This window comes from Callorhinus ursinus, unplaced genomic scaffold (assembly GCF_003265705.2).
Source record: "Callorhinus ursinus isolate GAN/ISIS: 27379988/994484 unplaced genomic scaffold, GSC_fseal_2.0 scaffold8, whole genome shotgun sequence".
Taxonomy (NCBI): domain Eukaryota; kingdom Metazoa; phylum Chordata; class Mammalia; order Carnivora; family Otariidae; genus Callorhinus; species Callorhinus ursinus.
The window spans coordinates 33,245,859-33,270,942 of NW_027397070.1; the positions used below are offsets into that span (position 1 = coordinate 33,245,859).

General features: G+C 40.6%; 1 protein-coding gene and 1 long non-coding RNA gene across 6 annotated transcripts in view; one reads left to right on the forward strand and one right to left on the reverse strand.

Annotated features, from left to right (window-relative positions):
• The first annotated feature begins 218 nt into the window (after nt 1-218).
• DAAM1 (dishevelled associated activator of morphogenesis 1) overlaps nt 219-25,084 on the forward strand; it is a 164,812-nt gene continuing 139,946 nt past the window's right edge. For 2 of the 4 annotated variants that reach the window (XM_073895288.1, XM_025869940.2), the window contains exon 1: nt 219-350. The gene's annotated coding sequence lies outside the window, so the exon portion shown is untranslated. Of the gene's footprint in view, nt 351-475; nt 497-25,084 lie in introns of those variants that run through there. The other 2 variants (XM_073895289.1, XM_073895291.1) reach the window with 2 other exon arrangements.
• Nucleotides 12,660-24,268, reverse strand: LOC141373248 (uncharacterized). Of its 2 annotated transcripts, none has more exons than XR_012378998.1 (3): nt 24,089-24,268; nt 14,399-14,620; nt 12,660-13,239 (listed from the first exon to the last, which is right to left on the reverse strand). It is a non-coding gene; the product is annotated as an uncharacterized lncRNA (long non-coding RNA). The 2 variants fall into 2 exon arrangements; XR_012378997.1 differs by having other exon boundaries at nt 14,509-14,620; nt 24,089-24,257.

The following is a 25,084-nucleotide window of genomic DNA, read 5'->3' on the forward strand; positions in this document are numbered from 1 at the left end:
AACGCTGCAAGGCTGGAGGGCGGGGAGGGGGCGGGTCCCGGCGGGGGCGGGACCAAAGGGAGGGGACGAAGCGGTCGAGGACTATTTCGGGAAGTGTAGTTCTTCGAACCCCAGTTAGCGTAGCTACCCGGGCTGTGCTTGGGAGACTTAGACTACAACTCCCAGGGGTGTGCGGGCCCGGCTGGGGAGTCCATGCGCAGTGGGCGCCACATTGTATCCTATCAGGCGAGGAGAGGGTGATGTCACCTGCGAGTTGGTAACCTACGAGCGGCTGTGAAGGAAACTGTTTAACCGGATCCCATTGTACCCGGAGCGCAGAGCCGCCTTTCCAGCATGCAGGGGCTGCTCAGGTAAGGGGGACGTGCCGCCTCGCCCGCCGCACTCATTCATTAAGTAGCACCGCGCGGTGGCGCGGGGGTGGGCGCGCTTCTTCGGGCCCGGCGCTGGGTTCGCGACGCGCCCTCCCGCTGCCTTCCCGGAGCCCCAGGGCCAGTAGGTAAATATTAAACCCGTCCTTCAGGTTGGGTCTGGGTGGGAAAGGGACCTAGACAGCTCCCGGCTGCGAAGCTGGGTTTAGGAAAATGGCTGCAAGCGCGGCGAAAAGCAAGGCGAGCCCGGAGGAAGGCGCCCCCGAGGACAGGGGTCCCTCCCTCCTTTCTTTCTGAGGAGCTGGGATGCCAAAATAGCAGGCAGGGTACCACTCGCCGCCTTGCTGCGGGCTCCCGAGGCTTGCGGCGTTGGGGCGCCGAGGGGTCGTGGCCTCGGCTGGGGGCCCTGCCGCGGTAGGGAGCTGCTGGTTGGGGAGGCTCTGAGGCAGGCGTGGTGGACTCGGAGGTGGCGACAGGGAAGGAGGGACTCGTTTAGCCGCCGGCCCGCGTCCGAGCAGAACCGCAAACATCCTTGCAGCCTTCACTTCAAGCTTTATTCGAAAGGGACGGGGTGACTGTAATTCCAAGAAAGTTGGAAGCTAAAGGTCTCACAGGAGAGGAGGGAAACCCGCGCTGCGGAAGGAGCATGGGGGTGTTGGCGGACAGCAGTGAGTGGAGGCTGCGCCGCCTGCGGAGCGGGTTTGAGGCGCCGCAGAGCGCTCCTGCCTCTCCGCCTGGGAAAGGTGCATCTTCGTTCGCCCCTGCTCTGATTGCTCCCTCCACGAAGAGCACCTGAGCGGGGGCGAAGCATCTGCCCGGAGCCCTGGGCTGGGAGGTGGTAAGGAGGTGCAGAGTGTCTAATAATCAGATGATAATGCTCACTGTGAGGAGGGCTGGGCAATAGGAACCAGCTGGTATCCAAAATCCAACCGCTCGTGATGGGCTTGCCCTTGTACTTGAGACGCGCTCGAGGCCCGAGAACTCTATAATAAAGTCCTCTGGATTTCCTTTCCCTAGCACTCATTCTCTCGTATACTCATTCATTCATCAAACCCTGCGAATGGCTCTTATCAAGTTGCTCACGGCCTGGCGTTGGGGTGTTGTGTTCCCTCACCCCCCCCAAATATTTTCGTGGGCCCAGGAATAGATACCTACGCTTTCTTTCCTCCAACTCGGTCCCCCACCCCATCTCCACCAGCAGGAGAGCATTAACAAGAGCAAATGCTACTCGTGACCGTTTTGCTCTCATTGAGTTGGTAGTTGCTTGAGCCTGGAGAAGGACCTAGTGAATTGAAGCGGAGTTTGTCTGCAAGATGAATCCCGTTGCCATAGCGACTCCTGTCGTCGGAATCTTAACTGCTCCCACTGCTGTTTCAATTCGATGTGGCTCTGCGGGCAGCTGGGAGGGCGTGGCCAGAGGGTGTGGTCAAATGCTCGTTCCGGGCCCAGCTGCTCTGTCTTCTTCATCCGTTTCACAGCCCAGGCCTCTCGTCATTCTCTTAGAAGTAGCTTGGACACAGTTCAAGACCCCTTTCCCTCTCGTGTGTCCGTACCTGGACTCTCCCCCTCTCCGGAAGTAATAGTTTGGAGCCTTTTTCCTGAGGCAAGCTCTGAAAACTACAATGGAATGATCTCTTTTGCCTTTCAGGCTAGATGCATAATGTTCCTGATAACGTACCTGACAGTGTTAGAGGCAGCTTTCTCAAGGAGGGTGTGTCCTCTGTTTTGCATGAAGAGAGCTCCCAGGCCACCAGTAAAGGGCCTCAATTTGCTCTAGGTGCAGCTCTCTGGAAGTTTATAGGGACAGTTAATGACTGAAATTGAATTATGGAAGTCAATGTCATCCCTTGTGGTTCTCATAAAATCTAAAAGCCTGCCACCTGCCTGAGGGATGCAGGTCCTTGAGAATGAAGCGGACTGGGCAGGGATCTAGGAGGCCTGGGTCCTGCTCGGGCTCTGTCATTGCTGGCTACCCCACCCTGGGGTTAACCTTTTACCTCAGGGGACCTTGGTCAGTAGTAATGTGGGGGAGGGATAGAGAGTGTTTCCCAAAGTTAATTCGTGGTATAAAATCTTGTGACTCTGCAAGGACTTGGTCATTGTCTTTTCTCAAAATAATCTGAAGATGAGTTAAATTCAGCTTCTGACACTGTGCCTTTGGGTTAACATTTCTTTGGCTTAATATCTGAGCCTTACGTGTATGCTTTGACTGGCAAAATAGCCTGGATCCTTATGGCAGTCCTTCAGAGTGTGCAAGGCAGCCATATTACTCTTTATAATAACATTTTTTTAAACATTTTTAAAAAAGATTTTATTTATTTATTTGACAGAGAGAGACAAAGCGAGAGAGGGAACACAAGCAGGGGGAATGGGAGAGGAAGAAGTAGGCTTCCCACTGAGCAGGGAGCCTGATGCGGGTCTCGGTCCCAGGACCCTGGGATCCAGAACTGAGCCGAAGGCAGATGCTTAACCACTGAGCCACCCAGGCGCCCCTATAAAAATATTTCTAATATTACTAGTATTATCCCTCTATCTGGACTTCTGTTTATCCTTGTATCTTAGAATTGTTTAGATTTTGCCTTTTTTTTAAAAGATTTTATTTATTTGAGAGAGAGAATGAGAGGGAGCATGAGACGGGGGAGGGTCGGAGGGAGAAGCAGACTCCCTGCCGAGCAGGGAGCCCGATGCGGGACTTAATGCCAGGACTCCAGGATCATGACCTGAGCCCAAGGCAGCCGCTTTAACCAACTGAGCCACCCAGGCACCCTTAGGTTTTACCTTTTTATAGATTCTTGATGAATGCAGTTATTTGTAATTTAATTGCATTAAGTATAATTGAATTACACAAATATTTTGTTTACCTTCTGCTTTTATTACATTCCAAGGTGGATTATCACAGATACTGCAGTTAAGGGGGGAAAAGGCTGTATCTGTGAGTGTCTATGCATGTGCATTAGTGTGCAGGTAAATGCTTGGGGATGCTGAGTGCCAGGTGGTTGACATTCATCATCTTGTTTTAAGTAGGTGTTTACATCCTCATGAAGAAACAGAATCAGAAATTGTCACCCACTCTTTATTTTTGTCCTAGAACTTATCATTGACTGAAAATCTCCTTCATTTATCAGTTTTTCTTGTGTCTCTATAATTCTGACAGTTCTAATGTGTAGCTTTTTTTTCCACTCCCCTAAGGTCTTTGAGGGCAGGGTCTTTGTCTTGTCCTTCCCTGTCTCTCTAGCAATTAGTGTTTGATCACGGGCAGGTATTTAATAAATATTTGTTGAGTCAATAGTAGAACCATGATTGGAGATTCAAGATTGCATTCTCTCCATTGATAGTTCTGGCATCAGTTGTAATATTCCTGTAGTTTTCTGTGAAGTAGTTTCATCTCAGCATAAATGAAAACTCCCATGTAGCACATAGTTGAAGTGAAAAAGGCCTCCCATGTGTTTGAAATAGATGTATTTTGTAATTATTTGGTTTTGGAATACATTCACTCACATAGACTTTTTTTCCTTAAAATTCTTGTTACAGTTCTTAATACAATTCTTATTACCCCAAAGCAGGTACTTCTATATTTCTAGATTTCTCTTGTACTATCCTTGACCCAGATAACTTTCCCAGGAGGTGTATGACAGGAGAGACACACACAAAGGCACACAGAGACACACCAAGGGAAAGATATAGAGGCTCTTGCCAGGCCTAATACCTGAGGCACCATTTGGGTAGAGGAGGTGGACAATGGCTCTCTCATCTGGGGTGGAGTTTACCCAAAAACAGGATCAGTTGTCCCACGTGGCTAATGTGAGAGAAGAAATGGGAGTAGGAAACATTTGTCCAATATTTGTAACATTCTGTTATCAGTAGTCAGATTCTGTGGGTTTTTAGAAGCATAAATTAATAAGGAGGTGCTATACTAGCGAGGGTGCAGTGGGTCATGTCCTTGCGTGGTGCTTACAGGAGCTTAGTGAGTAGGTGCCAAGGAATTTGAATCCTGGCTTTCTTGCTCTGTGGATAGGCTCTGGGTGTTAAGAATGCCTGTGTGTCTGTGTGTGGTTTTATTTGAGCTACTTTGTTTAAAAGGCTGCTTTTAGTGTTGGTACTATGGTCATCAGTACAAATAAGGTGTTTACAAACAAAACATGGTTAAGATTGAAAGTGTTTCATTGTGTAAATATTTTGGGGATGTTATAAAGAGTGGCTTTGGCTTGAGAATCTTGAGGTCTTCTGTGAAATCACTTAAAAAGTTACAGCTGTTGGATCAGGGGAAACAAGCTTTCCAACAAAGCTTGGTACCACTGAGAGCCTTAGGTGTTTGGTTCAAGAAATAATCACAGAGCTTGTAACTTCTGTGGGGCCCTCCTTGGCTTCATCTCACGCTCCTGGTATTTCCAAGTTTTAAGGCTATCCTTCTATTGCGGGAAACAAAGCAACTTTGCCAATTTAGGTTACAAACTCGTTTAAATTCTAGAGAGGGCACAGTCAAAATGAAAATTTTTCTATTCTGTGAATTTTTTTCTTCTCTGAATAAGGGATGTGGGCTACTGTCACTTACTTTGGCATTATGATTTCTAACTTGGTAATGGAGGAAATCTTCCAAGTGAGTATGTATCCTAAACACTCACAGAATCTGTTCTTGGTGATTTTCCCAAGAGCTCAGTTTAGAGGTAACTGATTGCATAGGTACTGTTTAAGAAATCGATAAGGAGGGCAGTTTCTCTATGTGGCTTGGGGATAGCATCTGGTCAGTGGGGCAGACTGGGGTGGAGGATACCTCATTTGAGGTTATATTCGCTTAGCAAGTATACTGTTTTTTTCTCTAGATTGTGTTTAGAGTGGCTGAGGGCAGCTGATAGAGATCTGAAGTGCCTCCCTGCCCCTCCGGTTCCTCCAAGCCACCACTTAGTACCCCCACTGAAAGGGACAGATGCAGATGAGATGCAAGTTGATTTTGATGACCTATATTCCACTCTAGCAGGCTGTTTTTGCAGGAAAAAGAAAAAGTTTACCTTTTCATTTTCTGACATCCTTTCCACTGTTCCAGGAGGAGGGAACTGAGTTTTTTTCATTTTTTTCAAAGTGAGTTTGCAGTCATAGCACCCAGGTCTAAAAATTAGTTAAACACTAATTAATCCAGGAGCACTGCAGCAAGTATATGGAGACCTCTCCCTGCGTCCCCCCTCCCCTGCAGTTAATCTGAGGTTACCAAATACATACTCAACTTTGGTGAGCTTTATTTTCCTTGTTGATGTTTAAGCACTCCTGGTTTTTACACCATCTGTGACTTTCTGCAGTAATGGCTTCCCTCATTTGGAATGGGTGCTCCTCTGAGTTTCTAAATTCTCCTTGTGCTCTCAGATCCATCTTGAGGAGATTCCACAGATTCCAGGAAGCCTTCCCTGCTTCAGCTTTTACTGACCCCCTCTGCTCCTTCCTCCTTAGAGCCCTTAGCCTGACCACAGAACTTAACACAACCAACATGATGCTAATAGTCAAGGTATGATGCAATAGTCAAGGACCCTTATGCCGGGTCCTTCCTAATATTTTACATGGGCTTAACCGTTGATTCCTCTAACAGCTCTATGAGTTGAGTACTATCATCACCATTTTACAAATGAAGAAACTGAGGCATGAAGAAGTTAAGGAACTTGCCTAGCTCTAGTATTGCGACTGATTAGTGGCAGACTAGGTTAGGGAGCCAGGCAGCCTAGTTCTTTACACCCCACAGGATTGCTTTGCCTCTGGTTTTCCTATGTGGTACATTCTTTTCTCTCCATCAAGTTAGGGGGGATCACAACTTCCTTTGTATCTCTGAATTCTGAAACAGTGCTGGGGCAGTAAGTGCTGGGCCGATTGAGAGTAAAAATGCTTCTTCAGTTAATGGTTCCTTAAAGTCTGACTTTCTGGAGCAGCAAATGTTGCATGAGATTAAAAATGTTGCATTTGTGTATTTGGATGATACTACTTTTGAACTCCCTCCTTTTGGCTATGTGGGTGATAGGCAAATTATTTGAAAAAAAAAAAAAAAAAAGAAAGAAACGCTCTTATATGCCAACTCTAAATCCATTTGGAGCCTGTCCAGCATTAGACTGTATTTGTTAATGAGATAACTTTTCAATAGGTTGAATCTCTTATCTGAAAAAAACAAAAACAACAACAACAACAAAAAAACCCTGCTCACCCAGAACAGAGCCACAGAAGCCTGTGACTCCCACAACTTCTCAGCTTCCCTCCTCCTTGTTGTCTTTTAACATAAATTGTGAAAGCTCTTTTGAAAGGGAAATAATGAAAACTTGAGTAGTAGTCAAACATGTAATCTAATATTGGGTTATCCTTAGATACTAAAATAAGCTTTTTATTGCCCACCTCAGAAGGGAGACTTTTATTTATTTTTACAGTGGAGCAAATTTGGTATCAAATATACTATTGCAGTTCTTCTAAACCATAGCCACTATTGTGAATTAAATGTGGAAACCGAGGGAAGCAGGTTCAGTTTCCAGTGTAGTTGGTACGATTTCCTGACTTACAATAGATCTTTTCCTTTTGGCTTAAAGCTGGATATTGTGCCACTTTGACAATATTTAATGAAGACAATTGAGTAAAACTCAAACTGTGTCATTTAGGGAAATAATAGGAAAGTTATGCCCTAACAATATATTGCCAGGAAGAGAAAATGAAAACAAAGGGCTTATTAGCAATTAGGCTACTCAAACATAATATTCATTCAACAGACATTGATTTCAGAAGCTTTTTTTTTTTTCCATTCATCTTGTTACACTTCCTAAGTATGTCAGTCACCTTTAGTAATAACCTGAGTTCATTCTGTTCTATAAATTGCACCAGGATTAGAATTGAAGGTACCTTGTATTCTGACAGGTACATAATTAGGGTCAGCTGTTAAACTAGTCTTTGTCCTTTTCATTTTTGGAAAAAAAAAAGTCTTCTGTGTAGTTGACAAACATTGCCCATCTGATGGGCTTTCTGAATTTAGGCTTCCAAGAGTAGATAGCCCAGATCCCAGCTTTGGGCATTGTCTGGGCAATACAGATGCCCATCTTTTGGTTTTTGAAATGGATTCTTATATTCTGCTTTTTGGCTAAGCTCAGTTTGTTAATAATGTACAAACCAGATCAAGGCCATGAGTTAGTTTTGCCTTGTTTTGGAGCCACAAACTACTGTAATTTTAATCAACTTTTTTTTTATTTAACTTTTTAAAATTTAATTTAGTGTTTTTGTTTTTGTTTTTGTTTTTGTTTAAGTAGGCTCTGTACCTAAGGTGGGGGTTGAACTTGGAACCCTGAGATTAGGAGTCCCATACTCAGGGGCACCTCAGGTGGCACCGGGTGCTCAGTCAGTTAAGTGTCGGACTCTTGATTTTGGCTCAGGTCATGATCTCAGGATCCTGAGATCACTCTGTGTCAAGCCCTGTGTCAGAGTCTCTCTCTTGTCTCTCTTCCCCCCACTGCTCACACTCGCTTTCCTTCTCTCTCTGTCTCAAATAAATCTTTAAAAAGAGGAAAAAGTTGCATGCTCTACTTCCTGAGCCATCCAGGTGCCCCCTCCCCTTTTTTTTAAATTCATCATGCTTTTGGCAACAAAGGAGGCTAGACAGTACACTGTGGATATGTTAACACATAGCTGTCACCAGAATGGCAAAAGATGGTGCCATATTACAAAATGAACTGATGGGGATCTTAGTTTTTTCAGACCACATAAGTTAGAGGCAAGGCTTTGCCAGCAATTTGCCAAGGAACTATATGCTTCTGACAGGTGTCCTATGAAGAGTGAGTTAGAACTAAGAGCATCTTCCTAAAACTTTGCCAAAGCCCCATAGCCTTGGTTGTTTCTGTTCCTTGGGGATGTGACAAGTCAATAGTGGATGTTTTGGTGCCATTTCTTGGCTTTGCTATTCTTCCATAAAACTTCCGCAGATTTGCATCCTAGAAGAAGAGGGAAGGATGGTGGTCAAAGTCATTCACTGGGTCAGTTGGATTGTTCTTGTGTCTAAATTTGTATTTGTTTCACAGATTTGGTAAAACTGAGCAGTGAAATGTTAAGACATGAATTAAGTTAGAACCTGTAGTTCCTTTTTTTTTTTTTTGCCTTTTTAAAAAAATTTAAAGTCAGTTAACATGTAGTGTAGTATTGGTTTTAGGGGTAGAATTTAGTGATTCATCATTACATATAACACCCAGTGTTCATCCCAACAATTGCTCTCTTTAATGCCCATCATCCATTTAGCCCACCCCGCCCCAGGCAACCCTCAGTTTATTATCTGTATAAAGAGTCATTTATGGTTTGCCTTCCTCTCTGTTTTTGTTTTATTTTTCTTTCCTTCCCCTATGTTCATCTGTTTTGTTTCTTAAATTCCACATATGAGTGAAAATAATGACATTTGTCTTTCTCTGACTGACTTATATCACTCAGCATAATACCCTCTGGTTCCATCCATGTTGTTGCACATGGCAAGATTTCATTCTTTTCGATGGCCGAGTAATATTCGATTGTATTTATGTATGTATGTATCTATATATATATATATAATTACATCTTTTCTGCAATAAGATGATTAGACTAAGGGCCCTTCTAAATCCTGAGAATTTATTACCAAAAATACTCTAAAAAGTTAAAGAAATGAAGCAAATTAAACATTTGAAGGTCCTTGCTACACTCCCTACTCTCGAAAGTTGGTGAAATTGTGGGTACAGAAAATGTCATATGGTTTTGTGCAAGGTAAATGACTTTGGATTTATTTTTTTAAATGCACCCCATATTAGTGGTTATTTGATTTAGGATGATGGTGGCAAAAGAAACAACAATAACATTTCTGTTTATTTCCCATTCTGTTTGTGTGTAGCAGTCTTGTTTGCATGAGAGGTGCCCACCCCCCCCCCCCCCCCCCCCCCCCCCCCGGCAATTACTCAGTGCTCGGGGTAATTTGAGCAGAAAGTCAGAGACAGTGTGGAATGAATTGGGCTGGAATTGAAGGCGATGGTTGAGACAGGATCGTGTTCAGAACGTTAAATGAAAGGCCTGTTGTTATACTTTTGCATTTTAAAAATCAAGGATGGAGATTGGATTGGACTAGAAAACCTCTATGACCCATTTAGGGCTTGACAATCTGTGTGCAGGTGACACTACAGAAGTTCCAGGAACTGTGGCAAGAAAATGCCTTGCCTATGACATTTTCTGCTAAGGGATTGGTTTATATAAAAAATACATATATACTATTTTTAGTTTGACCCAGTTTCTTTTCAGGCTGTGACTGAAGCTGTCTTTCTAACGTACTCCATCTTTTCCTACTATACGAGCCGTGAACTGCCTCCTTGTCAGGTCTGCACTCATCGTCTCCCTCTGGGCAAAGGAGAAGATTGTCCCCAGTCTGCCAGGTTTCACATGAGGGGGACCACAACCACTGACCTCACAAAGGAGCCTGTCTTCCCCCTTAACCTCCTAATGAAGATTAGGGAGCTATGTGGTAGCAGAGAGGGGGCTGCTTACATTTTAATCCTCCCAAGCTAGACTGTTTTTCTGATGGAATAAGTTGGGGAAAGTAGGTGGAGGGGAGGACAGAGGGGGTTATTGGGTCTCACTTATCTTATCATTTGTTTCCCTCTGGATTGCGTTTGTTTATACTGCCTCCTCAGGCCAGGAATTCCTCCAACAGAAAGCATGCGTACACACGGGGATATTCAGATCCGATCCCGGCTTCCTCCTCCTTGTGTCCCATTTGCTGACTTGGCTTTCCTCTCTACAGCCTGATCTGAAAGGAGGGCTGGAGATGCTTAACCTGTTTTTAATTCTTCCGTTCTGTGGAAAAGAGATCTTAAAACAGTGACTTGGGGCCAACATGTTAATGTTTTTCTGATGGGAAAAGAGGATGGTGATGAGTAGGTTTAAATTCAACATTTATGTAGGTAGAGAGTTTAGTCATGAATGTTTGACACCTTGAAATGAAATCTTTTCACCTTTTGGTTGCTGTGATGTAATTGCACAGAGAAAAAAGAAACACCAGTTAATTTTAGGTTCAGATGTGGGTAATCTTAGCAGTTCACCTCAAACTCTTCAGCCTCTGTTTCCTCATCTGTGAAATGATGTGAAATTATAAAATTTTGTGAGAATGGTGTCATAAAATAATGACCGTACTTGTATGGCATTGTGTAATATTGATGTAATACCCACTGGGTGTCCCTAGAATGGAAATCAGGAAGAAGGGACGCCAATTTTTTCACCTTCAGCGTTTCCAAACTTGGCCCCTGCTCTTAGCACTATATATCTGAGATGCTGAAGCTAGACCCTTAAAATCAGATCCCTAGTCTGTTCTTAATTGAACAGTGTCTAGTTATGTTCCCCAGTCCCGGGGCTCAGGAAATTCCATAGGATGTAAGGGATGAGGCTAGACAGTGTTTTGCATCCAATTCTGTTTAAATTGATAAACTCTTTAAGCCAGAGTTTGACTACCTAGTGGTACACAGGATGGTAGCCAACTGTCATGTTTTGTTTGGCTAACACAGTGTTATTTTTAAAAAATGATTTTAGGGAGCATTTACACTCTGATTTGGTACAGGCCCCACCACACCCTAGTGCCTCATACACAGCCACTTTATGTGATATTTCTTTATCTCCTTGGACCTTGAAGGCGTTTGAGTTTGCTATCCCTATTTTAAAATAAATTAAAATTGTAATCGAAGTCTCTTCAAACCCGAGGGCTGGCAAATGACCCTATCCAGGGTTCTTCCACTTCAGTGTTATTGGCATTTGGGACAGGATAATTCTTTGTTGTAGGGGCTGTACTGTGTAGTGTAGGATGTTTAGCAGCTTCCTTGGCCTCTACCCACTAGATACCAGTAGCAACCTTTCCTCCCGTTGTACAACCAAACCTGTCCCCAGACATTGCCAGATGTCCCCAGAGGGGCAAATTTGGCCTTGGTTGAGAGCCAGCTGACAGATTTGGGAGAGCCTGAGAACTTTAAACATTAGATACGGCTTGGATATTTAGGGATAAATTGGAATTCATCTGGGAAACCGAGCAACCCTGCTGTTTTTATTTATTTGGGCAGTTGGTGAGAGCAAAGTAAAGGTCAGTGGAGTAGACCCTGTGAGGTCATTTCTCCATTCTTCCATGACCACTGCCTGGGAGGCCAGCCACATTTTAAGGACATATTCTTGGTCACAACAGGGGACTCCGTGAGACACTGATGCTGGGCCAGGGCAAGCCCACCAGAGCTCGTGGGTAAACAACTTTGAAGCCCATGGCCTGTGTTGGGTGGTCAGTAATGTTATCTGTGGATAAGAAAGATGAGGCTTTGGGGAAAGAAAAGGTTGGCTCTGTCATTATTGTCAAAGGCCAAAATGCTTAGAAAAGGGGAGGGGGGCTTCAACCTTTAAAAATGACAGCTTATCTCACATTAGCAGTGTGGGAAGAGCTCTGAAAAAGCTTAACAGAGTGATGTTTCATTTTTTTTTTTCCCTCTTCCTCAACCAAGAATGTCTTTAAAGATGGAATCTTTGGGCTTTGGCAACACTCAAAATTGGCTCTCAGAAAAACATTGGTAAGATTTTCAGTGTACATAAAGGGAATATTATGAAGTTCTAACTAACTAACCCAAGCTCAGGTCTTGAGCAACTAATGCAAAGATAATGCTTCAGGAAGCACACAGTTTTCAGTTAAAACAGAAGCCAAAGTCCCTTGTCAGAGGGTTAGGTGGGACTTCTAAAGGGGTCCATGCCTCTTACTGAAGGCTGTTTGTTGGTTCTCTGCCCTGCATGGGAGTCAGAATACCCTCTGTGGTAGATATAAAAAGGAGACGGATCCAGATTCTGATTTTGTAGATGTCTGGGTTTGGACCTAATCTCCAGAAATCTTAAAGCTCCCCAGGTAATTCTGATAATTAGCCAGGACTAAAAACAAGTGGGAGCAAAAGATCTGGAAAATTTGAGACATTACCTTCTTTTCAAGATGATTCCCTAGGAGATTCAATTTGCACATTCACCTATTGTTTAAAAGAAAAGGAAACAAACCACCCCATTACAAATGGCAAACACCAGGAGTGCCTTTGAGATAAACTGGGTGGAAGGGTGGTAGTAGTAGATGCTTTACTAGGTTCTATTCTAGAAAAATCCACAGCTATGTTTCAGTGAATATCTCATTAGACTCTTCTGGCTTCAAAAACAGAGGGTAGATTTGTTTGTTGCAAGTTTCTTTACTTGGTCTATGCCATGTGCCATGGTGGAGCCCAGACTACAAAGTCCCGGAGTTATAACTACCAAAGGTGGAAAATAGAATAAAATGGCTCCTTTTACTTGGATTCTACTTAGAATTTCAGATCCAGATTTCTGTCAAGCATAGCAGAGGCAAGGGAATAGCTAAGTTTCAGGGGGAAATATACAGAGCATTTTATGGACCATCTCATAAGCCATGGAAGCAACACCTTAAAATATTCATTCATTCATTTATTCATTTGGCTTGTAAAATATGTTTTAATGTTGGGTGTGAACATTTAAGAATGCTATTTTAAATTCCAGATTTTTGCCTTTGGAATACAGAACACTTGTTTTACTTATTAAATAAAGCTCAGATCATCCTCCGTCTTCAGCTTCTGATATAAGCAAGTTACATTGTGCAGTAGGGGAAGAGTCTCTCCAATGAAAGATTTCTTTGCTTTCACTGGCAAGTAGTTTCATGTTTTGTGTATTTGAATCATGTCTGTGTTTTCAAAGGAATGTTCATAGCATCAGTTATAAGAAGCAGTACTCTTCAATCCCAAATCACAGTTTTTCCAGTATTTGTTTATGCCCGTAGATCAAATCTTCTACCCTCAGTTCTTCCTCAGGTGTTGATTTTGTGTTTCAGGTGACCAAATGTTTTCTGGTACTAGAGAAAAATTACATGGTATTAAAGAAAGAATGACAGTTAAAAAGACAGGATACAGGGTTTCTTTTTAGGGGTGAAGAAAATGTTCTAAAAATCATGGTGATGGTTGCGCAGTTTGTAAATATACTAGAAAACCACTATGCTGTACATTTTAAATGGATGAATTTTATATCTCAACAAAGCTGTTAATTAAAAAAAGGTGGCTAAAAAGAATCCTACTAAGTGCAACCTTAGAATTTTAGACCTTAGGGATAATACCTCTGACATACTTTCCCATTTCTTTTCTTCATGTACATCTCAATTTTTTCCCCTAAATAACATATATAAAATGGAGAAAGAATAGTTGTGATGATTCCTTAATATTTATGGACCGCCCGAGACATTGGAAACCTTGTTATAAAGAAATGGACTCTGGCTCCTATTTTTTTCACACCTCCTAATCATGAGCTAGGGCATTAAAGGATAGAAAGCTTTGTACTGTTTTATACCTACTGTGATGAAAAGCTAAAGGTTTTGGTGATACATTTGGCTTAGTCACAATTTGCCCTAAACTTGTTCCATATGATTATTTTGCAGGATTTTTTGCTGTAGAAGCCCTCACACTGTAAAAAGCACTCAAGTATGTAATCTTGCCTGTAAAGCTAGCTGTGTGTGTTGGATAAGGAATATTTCATTTATAAGGGATTATGTAACTCAGGGTTTCTCAAATTTGGATTCATGATCCTTTGAGAAACACTACATTAAAAGTTAAATTGCTGAAGGTTTAGGTACTCACTTAGTGTCAATGGGATCATAAACTCTTGTGCAGAAGGTGAGCTTTGGGGTACTGTGGTGTACTCTTCGGGTATCAGATAGCTTACCCAGGCATATTAGTTTTACTGCTGTGTAACAAATTACCACAAATTCAGTGGTTTAAAACCCCACCAGGTCAGAAGTCTGGGCATGCTGTGGCTAGCTTCTCTGCTTAGGGTCTCAGCAGGCTAAAATTCACCTGTCAGCTAAGGCTGCAGTTCTCATTTGGGGCTCATGGGTTCTTCCATGCTCCATAGTTGGCAGAATTTATTTCTTTGTGACTATAGGAACTGAAGATAGCTAGCTGTCAGCCAGGGACTGTTTTTACCTCCTAGAGGCCACCCACATTTCATGTCACGTGGCCCACCTTGGCAGTTCACACATGGATGTTTCCTTTCTTGCAGGCTAGCTGGAGCACATCTCTCTGACTTCCTTTTCTGCCATCAGCCAGAGAAAAGGCGAAGATTAAGGTCTTACCTGATTAGGCCAGACCCACCCAAGATGATCTCCCTTTAACCATCCAATGTATCATAACCATGAGAGTGATGTCTCATCATAAACAGGTTCAAAGGGTAATGGGGAGTGTCACCTGTCATACCAGATAAAAGAAATTATGCCAGTTAACTGTTGATGATTATTAAGATGAACATCCAAAAATTCAGGAAATAAATGACACCTCACAAATACGCTTCTGGACCCCTTCTGTCTTCCTAAAATATCTCCCTCTCAGATTGATGGCTTTCCATTCCTACTTTTCTTGTTTCAAGTAGAGTGAAAATGAAGATATTTTAAAAATGTTTTATTATTGAAAGTTTCCTAAACACATACACCCACATAGAATGATTAATATAGTTAATATGAGAATTTTACATATATCCACAGCTTCATCAATGATCAATTCATGGTGAATCTTTCATTTTTGCCCCTAACTACTTTATATCAACTCTGGGATTTTTTTTTTTTAAGATTTATTTATTTATTTTGGGGGCGGGGGGAGAGAGAAAGCAGGCTCCAGGCCCAGTGTGGAGGTGTATGCAGTCAGTAGTCGATCTCCCAAACTTGAGATCATGACCCAAGCCGAAATCAAGAGTTGGATGCTCAACTGAATGAGCCACTCAGGTGCCCCAACTCTGAGATTATTTTAAAGCAAATTCCAGACATCTTGTAATTTCACCTGTAAATATTTTAGCATTTATATCCAAAAATATCAGAACTCTTTTTAAAAATGTAACTAAAATACCATTATCATACATAAAATAATTTATATTATTTCTTTAAAATTACCAGACATCTCATCAGCTTTCAAATTTATACTTTTTAAAAGTTTATTAACTCAAGATTCCAATAAAGTTCATAGATTGCCGGTTTTGTTTTGTTTTGTTTTGTTTTAATATTCCTTAAGCCTCTCTAAATCCTGTACATTTTTCTTTCCAACATACTTTGAAAAGAACTGGGTTATTTGTCCTATAGAATTTCCCATAGTCTAGATCTAATGGTACAACATCTCTCTCTGTTTCATCCATTTCCTGTAAATTAGTTAAGATGAAAATAATTGATGCCATGGACCTGTCTGGTCATTAGCGGTAGAAAAGCTTATTTAGTGAAAGGAATGTATAGATAGATAATTTACTAGATTCATTTTTGGATAGATACTTAGAAAAATATTTGGGAGTAGAGCAAGTATGCTAGGTTTTTTGGACTTGTATTACTGAGAGAGTTTAAGTGTTATATACTTAGAGTGCATGAATTAGTGCAGGTTAAATTCTTATAGGAAACATACAACCTATAGATTCATTAAGTGATACTTAGATTTGCTTATTTTTTTGGCCTAGTGTTTTTGTTAAATCGGGTTTTAGCTTCTGTAAAAGGAAAAAAAAATTCTTAAGGGGAAAGGTATTTCATTTTTGAGTTTCTGAAAATAATCAGATTTTAAAAATTGTGAAGATCATAAAATAATTGCTTTTTTGTAAGAGGGCTTTGCTAATTATTTCTTATCTGTAGGTTCTCCAAAGACCTATCCTTTGTCCTCAAAGAACATGATGCATATTTAAAATTCTTACCATTGAAATATTTTATTTTTAAAAAATGCAACAGTTAATATTGTTTTAGGAGAACAATTTTATATGACTGCCATTGAAAGAAAGAAGAGGTTATCTAATTTAAATTTTGTTTTGAAGGAAAAAGTAGCATTGGGTTGAGATAAGTAGCAGCTTAATTAGACCATAATTACTTAAAATAGGGGATACAGACCTTTTTCTATAAAGGGACAGATAGTAGATATTTTCAGCTTGGTAGGCCATGTTGTTCCTGTCATTATTATAGGAAAAATAGCCATAGACAGTATGTAAACAAATGGGTGTGGTAAATTGGGGAGAAGTGACGTCTTGACAATATTGAATCTTCTTATCCATGCACATGGATTCTCTCTCCATTTATTTTGTTCTTTGATTTCTTCATTAGAGTTTTATATTTTCTTCATAGAGGTCGTGTACATATTTTATTAGACTTCTACCTAAGTATTTCATTTTGGGGGGTGCCTAATGTCACTGGTATTGTTTTTAATGTCACTCACTTTTCACTCTTTCATTGTTGGCATATCGAAAAGCAGTTGACTTTTATTATTAACCTTGTATCCTGCAGCCTGGTTTTTGTTTTGTTTTGTTTTTGTTTGTTTTTTGTAGATAGTCTTTTTTTTTTTTTAGATTTTATTTATTTATTTGAGAGAGAGAATGAGATAGAGAGAGAGCACGAGAGGGAAGAGGGTCAGAGGGAGAAGCAGACTCCCTGCTGAGCAGGGAGCCTGATGCGGGACTCGATCCCGGGACTCCAGGATCATGACCTGAGCCGAAGGCAGTCGCTTAACCAACTGAGCCACCCAGGCGCCCTGTAGATAGTCTTTATCAAATTGAGAAAGTTCTTTTTTATTCCTAGTTTACAGAGAGGGTTTTTTTGTTGTTGTTTTTTTGTTTTAATCATAGTGGGTGTTGGATTTTGTCAAATACTTCTCCTGCATCTATTAATATGAACATGTGATTTGCTTACCTGGGATAAATCCCATTTGACTGTAGTGTATAATTCATCTTAAATGTTTTTGGGTTCAATTTGCTAATTTTTTTTGTAATATATTTGTCTGGTTTTGCTATGAGCAAAATTCTGGCTTAATAGAATGAGTTAGGAAATACTCAAATTCTCTGAAAGAGGGAGGTTATAGAGAATTGGCATAATTTTTTTCCTTAAACGTTTGGTAGAATTCACCAGCGAACCCATCTGGGCCTGGTGCTTTCTGTTTTAGAAGGTTATTAATTATTGAGTTGTCTGTTTTTATTAGTGTTAAGGCCTGCATGCAGAAACTGATCTGTTTCTGGATAGTTGATGCTAAAGAATTATTTTTGGAATTAAAAAATAAGATTCTCAAAATTATAAAATAAACACATCAACAATTTTATTTAACTTATTAGTGAAGGAACCAGTAAGATGTTAGTACCAGTTCAAAAGGTAAGTTGAGGGGTGCCTGGGTGATTCAGTCATTAAGTGTCTGCCTTCGACTCAGGTCATGTTCCCAGGGTCCTGGGATCAAGCCCTGTATCAGGCTCTCTGCTTTGTGGGAAACCTGTTTCTCCCTCTCCCACTCCCCCTGCTCGTGTTCCCTCTCTGGCTGTCTCTCTCTGTATCAAATAAATAAAATTAAAAAAAAAATTGAAAAATATATATCCTTCTGTCTGTACATCCATTGACCCATCTTCCTGTCCACAAGCAGAAATGCTGAAATAAATTCGTAGTAGATACAAAACTAGTTAATATCCTAAAGGACTATAAAAATTAATGTTTTTTCTTCCTACATGTATGTAAATCAGTTGTATCTCTACCAGGCAAAATCTGTTTGCTTTGCTATAGATAAGGGCCATTATGAAATAGTCTGGCCCAGTGGGTTCTCAAACTTCTTTGTTTCAGGATGCTTTGATCCTATTAAGTATTGAAGACCCCAAAGAAATTTGTTTGTGTAATGTATTAATTAGATTAGAATCAGAATGGAGAAATTTTAACTATTCTTTCATTAAAAAAAATAACAAAACCTATTTTATGTTATCATCTGAGTGATGACTTCATCATGGGTATTGAAAGTTTTGGAAAATTCCACTGTGTACTTGTTGAGAGAATGAGAGAGAAATGGCACATAACATCTTGATATTATTATGAAAATAGTTTTGAACTCATAAACACCCTGACAAGGCCCGAGGCTCTCCAGGCCTCCCCAAACCACATTTTGAGAACCACTGGCCTATTTAAAAGGTGGGGGGGAAGGTCAAAGATAATCCCTGGAGGACCTGCTAGACCACAAATAGCGTTCTACTGAAAAGATACCCAGTAATCTATTTTCCCTGTTTCTAAATCTTGTTTTTTTTTCTTAACAGTAGTCCCTCCTTTGACAAAATGTCATCCTGCCCAGCATGAGGCATTACCAAGGCTGTTTTGAAACTATTAAGTCAGAAACTTATTTTATTTTTTATTATAAAATTAATACAGGTTACTATATGAAAAAATGAAAAAAATAGGAAGTATAAAGGAATAAGAGAAATCTTACCAAGGAGGCAAATAATGTTAACATTATGGGAATACATCTTTATGAAGTTTGAAAAAAAATTTTGATTATATATTATCTGTACTTTTTTGCATCCTTCCCCCGACCAAATGTTGTCATAAGCATATTTCATGTTACTAAAACTTTTTTAAAAATTGAAGTATAGCTGACACTAAAACTTTTTACTATGTTAGAAAAACACATCATAGAATTTACCATCTTAACCCTCCTTATTAAATATATAGTTCCAGAGTGTTAAGTATATTTACATTGTTGTGAAACAGATATCTAGAACCTTTAATCTTGCAGAACTGAAACACTGCCACTTAAACAACTCCCCTTTGCCTCCCCCCACATCTCCCTTTACCCCAGCCCCTGGTAACCACCATTCTACTCTCTTTATCTATTAAAGTGACTACTGTAGATATCTTATGTAAGTGGACTCATACAGTATTCTTTTGTGGCTGGCTTATTTACTTAGCATAATAAGGTCCTTAAGATTCATCCATTTTGTAGCATGTGCAGGATTTCCTTCTTTTTTTTAAGCTGCATAGTATTTCATTGTATGTATGTGCCACATTTTGTTTATGCATTCAACCATTGATGGACCCTGGGGTTGCTTCCACCTCTTGGCTATTGTGAATAGTGCTGTAATGAGCATGAGTATGCAAACATCTCTTTGAGACCAAGCTTTCAATTTTGGGGGGTATACCCTGAGCCTAGAATATGGTAGTTCTTTTTTTAATATTTTGAAAAGCTGCCATACTATTTTTTATAGCCCTTGTACCATTTTACATTCCCACCAACAAAAGTGCACATCCTCATCAACATTTTGGGGATTTTGTGGTTATTTTTGATGGTAGCCATCTTAATGAGTATGAGATTATTAAAACCCTTAATAAACTTCTTAGATGGCAGCCTGTATTTCCTTTATATGCTATATAGGATAATCATTTTCCCGTTGTTCTTCCATTAAAAACCATTTGAACATCTTTTTCATGTTTCAGATTTTTTTGTTTTTAGGATACATTCTCAGATATGAAATAAATGGGTCAAAGGGTATATAATTTTAAAGTTCTTTTTATACATGCTCCTTCAAGAAAAGTTTTGCCAGTTGACTGAATCAGAGTGTTAAAGCATCTTTCATTTCACACCTGTTTATGCTGAGTATTATTCTCTTACAGTTATCAGTGACTGAACGACTGGCAAATGCTGTCCCATCGTATTTTAATTTGCATTTTAGAAATTTGTTCAATAGAACTTTTTTCTCCAGACCATTTGTATTTTTTCTTTCTCAAACGACCTGCTTGCCCACTTACCTGTTTAAATCTCAGTGTTTTAAATAGATCATACAAAATTAATTAGCAATGCAAAGATGAAGCTACCAGAACTTTTCATAAATGCAGTAAACAATCATGGACCCCATTAGAAGGAAACTCTTGAGCGCTTCAGGCACATTTAAAATGACCTAACATATTTCTCTGTGATAAGGGTCTCTGGCTGCAGATTTGCGTAGTTATCTTAACAAGCCCTTTTCTCATTATGTGAAGGGAAACCTTAAGTCAGCTCCTGTCATTTTATGGCCAGTTTGCGTTTCCTGGAGTTTGCCTCAGTTGTTTCCTACTATCTGTGCTTTTTCTGCTGACAGTGAGACTCTGCTACATAGAAGACACTTGTAAAGGCAGAGAGGACAGGGAGATGATATGTAGTTTTTCCACTGGACTGAACATGTTTGCAAGAATAGGAGGTAGAACAATGAAATAATCCAAATATTATGAGGAGGGAGGCAGAAGTTTGTATTAGAGTGGTTTATGTGATAAAAGAAATGTTATACCCAGTCCTTTTTGTTTATAAATGGTATTGTAGAACAGATATTTGAATGCTTAGCCAAAATATTTAAAGCATTTTGCCTGTACTGCACTCAATATTACAAAAATGCAGTATTTATCACAATCCGATTATCTTCACGTCAGTGTGTCATAAGTCCATATTATAGGGGAAATGGATTTTCTCCTACCTTAAGTGCTCCAGGTTTGTTCTAATTTAAACAGAAAATAATCCTCTTCCAAGCAGAGAGAGAGAGGTTCATGCTTTAAAACTAATTTTAAATAATTATGGTAACCCAGTAATAGAATATAATGCTGTGTCTACCAGCATGCTTTAGAGAAGACAACTTAGTGTTATCATGGCTCTGTTCACGTTATTATTATTTTTTTCTGGGACTCTGTTTTGAGGCACTGTGGCTGGCTGTCTTCCTTCAAGAAGTAGCAAACAAAATGCAGAACATATCCCATGGAGCTTTCTGGTAGGGCAAGTGTTGGCTGGCAGTCCCTGCCATGGTCTGACCCAGTGGTGTAGAGGGTTTTGAGAGGATTCTCTGGAGTAAGGGACCACGATCCTGAGGAGAAGGCTCCCTCTGCATTCTCTCTGAAACATCAATTCCTGTCTTTCTCGCCTGGAAGAGTAGCTATTTCTCTCCAGCTGATGGGTTTGTTCCCAGGCACCACTCAAATCACAAATGGTCTGATTCATTGTAAAATCGACTGATGGACCAGAATTCCCAAGAGTACCAAATGCCTTTGTAAGTAGAGAATCAGACAATATTCATACATTCTGTGGACAAATGACATCTCCAATGCAAAATGGACCATGACGTATTTTATCTTAATTTTCTATAAGGCTTTCTTGATTTGCAATGGCAAAATCTTGTAGGAAACAAAATAGAGATTATAAAGTCTTATTCTGTGTCTGACAAAGTTCTGGATTAAAAGTATTCAAACATACTTTTCTTATTAATGGTAAGGAGTTCCATATTATGAATTTACCAAAAAAATTGATTTAAGAAATATAAAATGCCTGCTCTGTCATTTTTTGATTTAGCCAGTCCCTGATAACTCTTATTATAAAAGTTTTAGGTAGAATATATGACTGATGGAGTCACATTTTGTAACTTTATGTAGATTTCATTATTTAAAGGGGCTGGTCCTAAGTATGTCAAGCTTTGACAAACAGTTTGTAAAATATAACATCATTAATTTTCTACCAAGATTGGTAACTATTATTTGGTTCGTATTTACTGAGATTCTTAAATGTATAATTTATCTTCTATGGAGGAAACATTTTTATTTTATTTTATTACTATTATTGTTTTAAAAAGATTTTATTCTTTTAAGTAATCCGTACGCCCAATACGGGGTTTGAACTCACAACCCTGAGATCAAGAGTTGCATGCTGTATTGACTGACCCAGCCAGGTGCCCCTTGAAGAAACCTTTCTAATTACCTTGGTTTAAAAGGGACAAAGTATAGGTGCCTATTATGGCAACAACACTACAATTTTTTTAGTACAATCCTCGAGAGGCATGAACTTTTTTGAAGTGAGAACTTTTCTTTTACAGTATCAAATAGAAAGCCCTTATATTGTATTAGGAGGACTAATACGAGTAATTAAGTCAAGATTTCAAGCCGCACATTATGACAGCTCATGTTGTAGAAAACTCTCCAGTAGGGGAATGCAAACTCTTGAGCATGCTCTCTACTTGTGTGACTTTGGCCAACAATCTCTTGGGCTTCAATTTCCTCAGATGTAAAATGGCAAGGTTTGAATTAGCTCACCAGTTCTGTGACAGTTTTGTTGTCTCTAGTGGTTTTTTAAAGGAGTGTAGCATTCTGCATCAGAAGTCAGGATTGACCCCTTTTTAGAGCTAGCAAATTGAAATCTGGAGTAAGTGATTTGCCCAGTAATATATTTAGTGTGATGATAGAATCAGAGAGCTCAGGTCTCCACTAACCTCTTAGATGCCTATTTGACACATTCTGATTGTCAGACACATTCTGGTTGTCACATACACCTGTCCTTCCCTCCACTTCCTATTCCCTACACAGCCATGGCAGACGTGTTTATCTCCTGCTTATCTAATGTGACATTTCTTTCCTACTGAGCCTGGACATGGCCTCAGAGCCCTTCTTGAAGCACTATTCTAATAGCTACAGCTAATAGACAAGGAAATCTTGACTAGTTTGACATGATAGGTAGTAGAATCTTTAAAATAAAAAGTTCAGTGAAGGTTTTTTTAAGATTTACTTGTTTGATTCAAGTGGAATATTGTGGCTTTCTCTTTAGCAGGGGTTCCCAATGTGATGATTCCTTTTTAATTTAGAAAAAATTCTGGATTCCCACATGACAGTGAACTCAGTAACACTTTAAATGAGTATGTTTCAACAATCCCGACATACAGATTCACTTAGAAAAATGGGCATACCTATCTGTGTGAGACATTTACATGTCCCTCCCCTACCCCATCCCCACCCACCAAGAGTACAGCATTAGAAACTGTTACTCTCTACCACTTTGTCTTTTTTTCTTGGTTTCAATTTAAACATATATTTTTTAAGATTTTATTTATTCGAGAGAGAGAATAAGAGAGAGAGAGAGAGAGCACAAGCAGGAGGAACAGCAGAGGGAAAGGGAGAGGCAGACTCCCCACTGAGCAGGGAGCCCTATATGGGACTCAGTCCCAGCACCCTGAGATCATGACCTGAGCCGAAGGCAGATGCTTAACCATCTGAGCCACCCAGGGGCCCCTCAGTTTAAATTTTAAAAGTAGGATTGAGTTTTTATTTTTAAGGGATCTCATCAGTTGTTTCCATACTATGTACTGTGGAGTCCCAATTCCAGGAGGTGCCTTGGGGAGAGTCCCCCTCTCCCCACACCCCTTCCAGCTCTAACCGGCCTGTTTACTTCAAACTCTTCTACATATATTGGGATCCTCCTTGATTTTATTTGGATAAAGGGTTTCACAGCTTTAAAAAACTTGAAAAACACTCATAATCTCACATTCCCATCTTACACAGAGTGTTTTGGAGTTACCCTGTGAACATTGGAGCCAGGATGAGGACCCCGATTGTCCGGCTTGCAGGCCACTCTTCATCCCCCTACCCGAGCTGCTATTCCTAGGAGCAGTGGAGGTTGTAAACGGACACCACTGCCTGCTGGGAGTAGAGCACATACTTCTATGGAAAGAAAAATTGTTTACATTGTAATACCAGGGAAGGGACTCAAATCTGTTTCCACCCTTGAATACAAGGCTATGTGGTATACATATTTGTAAATGTTTGTCTTGTTTGGGTGTGGGCTTCTCTAACTATTTGGGGTGGGTGGAGGGATGGTGAAGCTTTTTTTTAAAGAAAAACAAAACAACAGCGTTATTTTAAAACAGTGAAGAGTGATGTGGTGGGCAGAAGACTGCTTCCCTTCTCTCTCCTCCCAGTGCTGTGCTCCTTCCCTGCTGTGTTGGGGGCATGCTTTACCTTGTCCTGATTTTTAAGCACTGTCCTAGCAGTGTCTTTGGTGTCTTTCCTAGATTTTGCTATGAAAGGACAACCTCAGTTCAGGGCTCATTTCTCTGCAGGGGTCATCTTTTGCCATTATCAAATCATCACACCATCAAGACACCAGCCAATAGGATGCTTAACATACCTGGCCTGGGCTACGCTATTCTGCCTGGGGCGTTAGCACACAGCCCAATGTCCTTCCGAGGCCTGCCATGATCCGCTGTGATTTCTGGGAGTTGCTTTCCTTGTTGACCTTGGCCGTTTGGGGCTGTAGGTGATCCAGGATAACTGGAATGAGTGTCTGGTGACAGACGGTGGAGGTGCTGGGTACTCTCGCTCTATACCGGGGCGTGGATTGTTAAGTGCCTTCTTGGTTGGCGCGGCCGAGGTGATGCTGACTGCTGCCGCAGATCCCCGACAGGACTCTTGCTTCCTGACCCTCTCAGGAAGGTCCTCCCCTCCCTCGTGGAGAAGCTGTTCTTTTCACTGCGGTGAAGCCAAATGCCTCATTTTGGCCGGTAGTTTCAACCTCTTCCTTCCCCATATGTTCTAACAGATACGGTGATGAGAAAGGGAAAGGACTTTTCTGGCCCGGCTCACTTTTTACTGAAGCAGTGGAGCAAAAAGTTAGGAAATAAAGGGAAGAGAGGAAAAAAAGGAACATAGGAGAATGTTACATCGGAAAACCGACTATTAGATAATTAAGCAGTAATTTTTGCTCCTAAAGCTGTAAAGCTGAGATGTAGAGGAAATTTGGGGAACTTAGTGGAAGACTTCATTCAAGCAGGAATTTCTTGCCATTTTCCACATGGCAATTAAAATAACTATCTGCTCCCTTTTCCACTCAGCTCTCCAACAGTCTGCCCTTCCAGGTAAGACATGTCAGGTCTGACTTCCTTTACTTCTTGATTGCCATCCTCGATTCTTCCCTTCCTTCTTTCTTCTCTTGACAAGATATATTTCACATACGTAAGTCATGTATTTTAGAGTAAATTTGTCCCCCCCCCCCATTCGTGGGCTTATTCAGAGTTGTACAACCATCCCCACTGTCTAATCCTTGAACATTTTCTTCCTTTTAAATCTTTTTAAAAAGTTTTGTATCTACTTAAGTAATCTCTACACCCAACATGGGGCTCAAACC